The 8032-nt window shown below is 47.4% G+C and overlaps 1 pseudogene; it reads right to left on the bottom strand.

The window, feature by feature from the left end:
* Positions 1-6006: 6006 nt before the first annotated feature.
* Positions 6007-7822, bottom strand: LOC147417872 (chitinase 1-like; annotated as a pseudogene).
* Between the last annotated feature and the right edge of the window lie 210 nt (positions 7823-8032).

Consider the following 8032-nt stretch of genomic DNA (forward strand, 5'->3'; position numbering starts at 1 on the left):
ATAGACACTTCTCTAAATTTGCTTCCCACTCAGCTTCCTGCTTGTACACGTACTTCGTTAGCATCTTGATGATTTGCCCATTAGCCCTCTCAACTAGACCATTGCATTGGGGGTGATAGGACGAGGAAAACCGATGTTGAATCTTTAACTTTTCCACTAATGCACTCATGAGCTTGCTTCTAAATCCCTGACCCCTATCAGAAACTAAAACCCATGGAACACCAAAACGGCAACAGATATTATCAAACACAAACTGAGCCACCACATTAGCATTTACTTCCTTCATTGCTTTGTCCTCAACCCACCTTGTAAGGTAGTCAATAGCTACCACCACGTACTTCTTACCGCTAGTAGACTTTGGGAGAGTACCTATGGCATCCATACCCCACTTCTCAAAATCACTTTGTTCAATGATGGCGCCCTGTGACTCCGCTACCAGTCATCTTTCACCTATAGTTTGACACTCATGGCACGTCTTGCACCAGTAATGCACGTCCTTGACTATGGAAGGCCACCAAAAGCTTGCTCTAAGCACTCGAAACAAAACCTGGTCTTTGCCATGATGTCCACTTTCTTTGTGGCATTGCTCCAACACCATTCCTATCTCTTCTTTGTACAGCACCCTTCTAAGGACTCCGTCGCGCCCATAGTTCATGAGATCCTCACATACCAGTGTGAACTTGCGGGCCTTTTGCATCACTCTTCTCTTTTTCAACTTAGACAAACCCTCTGAACATTGCCCTATACTAAAAAAAACTTCAATCTCCTTTAGAGTCTCCCTACCTGCATATGTGGCTGGGGCCACATATAAACCTACAACATGCACTTGCACTCTGCTACTTGCTAACTGATCCGCCTCTTGGTTCTGCTCTCTTCTCACATGCTTGAATTGGACCTCTTCAAAATACCTTAGCATCTTCTTGATGGAAAAGAACCAATGCTTCAAAGAATCGCGCTTTACCTACCATTGGCCTAAAAGTTGCTTGATGACTAGCAGTGCATCTCCTTTCACCACCAACCTTGAAATGTTGAACTCTATACACTATTTAAGACCCAAATGCAGAGTGAGATACTCTGCCTCATTATTGGTATGGACATCCTCTAGATCATACGCCTTCAAAAATATAACTTTACCATGTGGGGCGTGTATCACCACACCTCCTCCTCCTTTGTGTACTACACTTCGATACGCTCCGTAAAACCACATCGTAAAAGCATCATCCAAGTCGGGTTCATCCTTAGCTTCATCTTGCACCACTCTTGGATAGGCCGGAAAATTGATGGCCTTACTGACAAGAATGTCTGCCAGGTGAGATTGACTCGTGTGATCTACCTTGAACTTGAATTTGAACTCTTGCAGCTCCAACACCCACTTCATAATCCTCCTTCCTGGCTTCAAATGTAGCACTACCTCTGGCAATAGATTATTAGCCATCAGCACAAAAAACTTACGCACAATCAAATGCACCTTGAACTTCCTGTAAGAGAAGACCAGAGCCATCACCCATTACTCTGCCTCGGTGTAGGTAGCCTCTTCTGGGCTAATCACCATGCTCTCGAAGTATATCGGCTTGTAGCTTCTCCCTACCTTTTGTAGTAGAACTGCTCCAATAGAAATTGTGCCCACTATCATAGACACATAGAAGTCATCCTCTTGATTGGGAGGACATACTGCTAGCAACTGACACAAGATCTCTTTGAACCTATCAAAAGCCTCTTGAGCTTCTCCATCCCACTCATAACCATGCACCTGTTGAGCCCTCTTTTGAAGAAGATGCACATATTGCGACAGCATCCAAAAGAAACGTGATAGATACTTCAGCTTATGAACAAACAAAGACAAACCTTGAGCATCTGATGGCAGATCCATCAACACCGACGCCTTCACCTTCTCGGGGTCAGCTTCTATACCATTTTGCGACACCACATGACCTAACAGTTGTGCTCGAGGCTGTGCTAGCTTGCACTTCTTGGGGTTTAACTGACCTCCTTCTTCATCAAGCCTTTGAAAGCATAAATGCAGCTTTGATAGGTGCTCCAATCTTGAACTATAGCAGCCAATATCATCCACGAAGACCCTAATAAAATAGCCCAGGTATGGACCAAATACCCTGTTCATCCAATCTTGGAAGGTGGCATATGCATTCACCAATCCGAATGGCATCCTGCAACGATAAGCGAAACAACCCCATGGAGATATGAATGTGGTCTTCAATTGATCTTCAAGTGCAATCCCTATCTGAAAGTATCCCGAAAAGCCATCCATAATCGAGTATCTCTCATGCCCAGCCACCAAGTTTAGGATTTTGTCTTGAAATGGCAAGGGATTGTGATTCCTCTTGGTTGCGGCATTCAGTTTCTTGTAGTTGACACACACTCTCCATTTCCCATTCTTCTTAGGGGTTATGACCAATGGCGAGACCCACTCTGACTCTTTCACAGGATATATGATGCCAACATCCAGTAGCTTATTGATCTCCTGCCAAAGGGCCTCCTTTTGGATTTCCCCTAGTCTTCTCAGCTTCTCTGCTTTAGGCCTATGTCCCTCCTTAAGAACAATCTTGTGCTCCACCCACTTTGCACCTTGCAAATGCTTGTACTCCATCGCAAATAGATTTGGATAGGACTCTCACATTTGAACATAGCCTTCCTTTTCACCCTTGGTTAAATCTTCACTCAACATGCTCGAAACCTCTTCTATGCTTAAACCATGAGCTTGAGGCTGCATACCTTCTTCTTTAGGTGGGGAGTCGTCTATGGTGGCTCCGAATAAGTATGCATCTATCTTCAGCATGTCATCTTCGCTCTCCCCTTCCTCTGTGCTAGTATAGCCTTCATCATAGCATGTCTCTGTCTCGTACTCGTAACTCGTCGTGTCTCCCTCATCTTTAACTGCCATAGTATGAGAACTAATCTCTGTGGTCTTCAAATCAAGCACAATTTGTCTTCCTCTCTCTTTGTCAGGCAAGGTGAACACTTTACTCTCCCAATCTTGCTTTGCTCCTATCGCCATAATCCATGGCCTACCCAAAATCATTGGATAGGAATTATCTCCTGCCTTCATCACAAAGAAATCTATTAGGCATTCACTTTGACCTTTACATCCTGAGCCACACCCAGACACCTGGCCTTAGTATGGTTAGCCATCCTCATGCGCACATTTGACTTGACTACCGCCTTGACTCCCGTCTCTCTCATGGCTGCTTCCGTCGTGACACAAACCTGCGCTCCACCGTCTATGTAGGCTTGTACCTGCATCCTCTTCTCTATAATTGCATCCACAAGCGGAAGAACGTCAGTGGGGCTACCTACCCTCAAAGCCATGTTTTGCACCGCTTGCACATTCTCCTTAGCTCTCTGTACCCTGGTGCTAACACTTGTGGACCATTGCCTTCTTGACTTGGATTTAAGGCTAGCAGCTGACCAAACATAATATTTGCCTTTTGATTTTGAGCATCACTCAGCAGATTGTACTTGGGATAGCCACGTCCTAGCTGAAAATCTGTCTGCTTGATCTTGCGATGTCTCCTTCTCTTGCTAGGCTTGGGCTGCTCTCTACCTTCGTACACCTTCTCTTTGCCTTTGCGAGCTCTAGTTTCCCGCTCTGTCTCAAGTTCTCTATTAACTCTTGCCATTTTAGTGACCAAAACCTCAACCTCCTGCTTATCTACTCCGATAATATTCACTCTTGGGACCTCGCCTCCGTTTTGCGGAGCTGGCTGCACAGGATTCTCTACCGCTTGCTCTCTTGGACCATTGAATTGCAATTGACCTTGACCCCTACCAAATAGCGGGTAGATGCCTCCTCTTTCTCTCTGTGGTTGATGAAAATCGGGCGCCTAGTGCCCCTCTTCTCCATAATTGTAACACCTACTAGGCAATGGCCTTGCCCTGCCCCTTGTTCCTCTTGGAGCCCTCTATCTATGACACTGAGCCGCAACTCCTACATTTGCTCGGAAAAATCTTGCACCATGCGCACCCAATTTTGCGGCACAACAGCTACACCTTGATTCCCATGATTTTCTTTGTGTATAGCCTCCCTCGGACTCTGCGGTTGAGCATGGGCCATAGTCTCATATCCTGACACACCCTACTCTATCTTTTTCTTTATCTTCCTGCTCTTTGATCGGGCAATTGCTACCGCACCATTGTAATTCTCTGGGCTCTCGAAATCAGCTTTTTCTCTCACCTTTGGATGTGTACATGCCATGAACTTATTCAGCTTGAAGTAGTCTCCATTAGCCAACTGCATGGCTGTCACTAGCTCTGCCCAAAACTCTTCAAAATGACCCAAAAATAGATTGAAATCTTCACATACGTCTTGCTTAAGCGCCTTCAACTTTGCATCCATCTTGACTGGGGACGCCTCCTTGCAAAAGTCGTGAAGAAACCTCACCCATAGAACCGTCCATGCTTGCTTCGGCTCGCCTTCCAACGCTTTGTACCATGCTTTAGCTTTACCATGCATCACCAAAGGAAAAGTCTGTATTTTGCTATCCTCGTTCGGCATACACAACGATAGCAAATAAAGCTCGAAATTCGGCATCCACTCGTCCGGGCTCTCTTCGCCTGTGAAAATCGGTCCATAGCTTCTAGCTACCATGACTTCCAACACAAAAAACTGCTTCTTTTCGATTAATTGGGAGCAATTAGTGTGCTCCTCCATGGGGGCACCAGAAGATGGAGAGCGGGAATGGGGGAACACGCCCTGCACAAACACAAGGGCCTCTATATAGCTCAAGGTATCCACAACAACCCTATCCTCTCAGAAAACACCTTCAGAGAAACACTTTACACCAGTAGACCACTGCCTACCCAATTCTTATAGCTCACACACTCCACAGATCCACCACACAGTGCACACCTACTGCCACAACTTGTGGCTTGATTGCACTTCAAAAAACATGTACACTGACTTGCACTACCATCACCATGGCCATATTCTAGGAAAAGTTACAAAGGGGCTAGCTTTCTAGAGAACTCCACTTTGCAGGCTTTCAAACGGCATTCAAAAGGCCAGAAAAAGCCTCTAATTTGATCCAATTTTGACTTTTATAGGGGGGGCTTAATTTGGGAATTTGCATTTTCATTGGTCCATCTGGCATCTTGATTTGGCATTTTTTGGAACAGGGCACCACCTTTCTCTATCTGCTCTCTTCTTCTCTCTTTTGCACTTTGGGGGGGATTAGCGATGTTGCTACAGCCCCTTGTCTTTTTTTCATATTTTATTTTTATCTTTCATTTCTAACCCTTTTGTGGGCTCAGCCTTGCACTGATCTATTGGCTTGACTTTGACTCTTTCCCTCTCTCTGTCTGACTTCTCCTTCACTTCCTCTATTTTTCTCTCCCTCTGCTCCTCTTTGGTCTGGCTTCAACCTTGCCCTCTGCCTTGGTTTGTCCGGCCTTAGAACGGCCTCTTTGCTTTGCCTTGTATATTGGGCTGGCCTCGGGCTTTTATCTCTCTCACTCCTTTGCACTTTATTGCTGTGGGCCCCCCACTTTTGCACCTAACCCCTCGGCCAACCCGGCCCTTTCTTCATCTCTGTGGGACCGACCCCTTCTTTACGTCTAGGGGAGGGGGGGCATTAGTGATGTCGCTAAGGCCTCCCTCCTATAGCTCTTCAAAAAGAGTCCTTTAAGGCAGCGGGAACGAGCGTACATTGGGCCTGCCACATCATCAACCAGGGCCGCCCCCTTCTTCCTCACGCGGGCGCGCGCCACCATGCCGCCCCACCCAGTCAAAACCCGCCGCATACAACGTCGTCGCAGAGCCAGCACAGCACCGACTGGCTTACGCCATAGCAAAGCTCTAGGGAGCCCTTTGCATGCCTTAGAAGGGCTCATTCCCTGGCCTAAATACCACGAACTCCCGCCTCCTCAGTGTGCATGTGGGTTTACCACCTTTCCACGTGGCAATTTTACAGCCCATGGCCTCCAAGGCATTGGAAAAATTCAAAAAAACCTCATGAAAAATCCATTTTTTGGTCTCTTTTTCCAGACTCCCCTTTACTGCCCCGCGGTTGGATCTTCAAGCCGCAAAGCCATGCCGGGTCTCCGCTGGATCGGCCCCCGAGCCGTGAAAACCTCACCACATTCTGACTCCCCTGAGCTCGCTATCCAAGGCCACAAAAAATGAAAAAAATCATCTGCAAACCTTTCACTGCCCAAGGCTCCCAACTTCATCTTCCTGTATCTAGCCGACCAAGCATCCGATTGATGTGCCGTTGATTTGTGCTAACTCAACATGATGCACACTATCACTGAGAACCTTGGCAAGGCCAAAACAATGCCAGATAGTGCATTCTCCAGTGCGGTCAAATGGGCTCAGACCCGATCCCCGAAAAAAATTCAACTGACCTTAACTTGCTATCCAGAGCTCCGATTTGCAATCCAAGAAGATCGACATGCTCCACAACTTGAGCATTACACATGTATCCACTCACAGCTGCCTGGGCCACCTGTCCCCAGCTGCCCCGTACGTCCGGGATCTGCTACACCTTCTAATTTTAAACTGCAATATCTTGAGCACCGAGGCTCCATTTGACGAGCCGGATGGATCGGCTTCTAGAGCACACCAAACACTACATTCCAGAGCACTGACTTGGCATTTCAGACACCTTCATATGCCATCCCATCTGGACCATCCGGTGGCACTTTTGGCCTAGAAAGCTGCTTTAAGCATACATTCCCGCTACCCTTTGGCTGCCTAGGACCTTGGGACCTGTCCTAGACTTCTGCACTGCACTTGCCTGCTGCCTTTTCTGGCATAGACCACCTCCTAGCTTCAACTAACTTTGGATGCACCACTGTGTTGGCCCTAGAGTGAAAAGCTCACCCATCGTCCATGTTGGCCCTCTGGTGCAAAGCTCACCCATGGTCCCCACAGTGATCGCCATGTGTATGAAGCTATCCATAAAACTATTTTTTACCAAAAAAGGGGGTGCAAAGCTCACCTATCATCTGTGCGCACGCGGATGATGGGTGAGCTTTGCACCCTCTTTTTTTTATTAAAAAATAGCTTTATGGATAGATCTCACCATCTCATTGACAATGATGAAGAGCACCGGTACCCGGATAAGGCACGATGGTGACCACTCTAATTAGACCTTTTTGCTTGAGGTGGCTGATGAGCTCGCCTATGCAAGTGGCGAAATCCTGAGGGGAGCTACTGTCAAAGATCTTGTAGTCGATGTTGAGGGCGTCAATGTGGTAGGCGGAGATGATGAGTGAGACATAGGAGATGGAATTTTCAATCCAGGTACTGCGGGACTTGGGCTAGAAGCCGATGCTGGTAGAGAAGGTGATGGAGGGGTGGGTGGCTTTGATGGTGAAAATGGCGGAGGGAGACAAGCGGGGCTGCCAAGTAGCCTCAAAGAGCCCGTTGATGGTGCCGGTGTCGGTGGAAAATGCCAAAATGAAGAAGAATTCAAAGGGAGAGCAGGTGTAGGGAGCGATGGGGACATCTAATACAGCTGCACCACCACCGCCGATGTACTCCATGAATACTGGCTGCACCAACGTCCCCCCGCTTGCTGGCACTGGCTCTGGCTCGTGCTCTGGCTCTGGCTCTACAACCGACGTTGCTAGCGCGCTTCTTGCCATCCGCCCACCTCTTGCACTAAGATACAGACAACATGTCGCATAACATCACGCTCACGGATTACACCAACACATTTGGTAGCCCACAGATTACACGATGATATGCCTACAGAATATGAACCTCCTCACCTGCTTCATTCTCTGCAATCACGCCTGACGATGATAGAACCCAGCTTGCTACCAGCCACTGCAAAACCATCCAACCAACCACAAATCGTGTCATCGTCTAACCGGCTGTACAGAGAGAGAGAGAGAGAGAGAGAGAGAGAGAGAGAGAGAGAGAGAGAGAGAGAGAGAGAGAGGAGCTGGTAGAGCTCTATGCTAAGCTACTTCCAAACTTCTAAGATCCAAGAGTGGATGGAGTGGTCTTGGACGGAAGTTAGTGCAGTATGTAACAAGCATTACCTACCAGCTGCATCGGTCAAATAGACAC

This window comes from Adiantum capillus-veneris, chromosome 30 (genome assembly GCF_014529385.1).
Source record: "Adiantum capillus-veneris isolate H3 chromosome 30, ASM1452938v2, whole genome shotgun sequence".
In the NCBI taxonomy this organism is placed as follows: Eukaryota; Viridiplantae; Streptophyta; class Polypodiopsida; order Polypodiales; family Pteridaceae; genus Adiantum; species Adiantum capillus-veneris.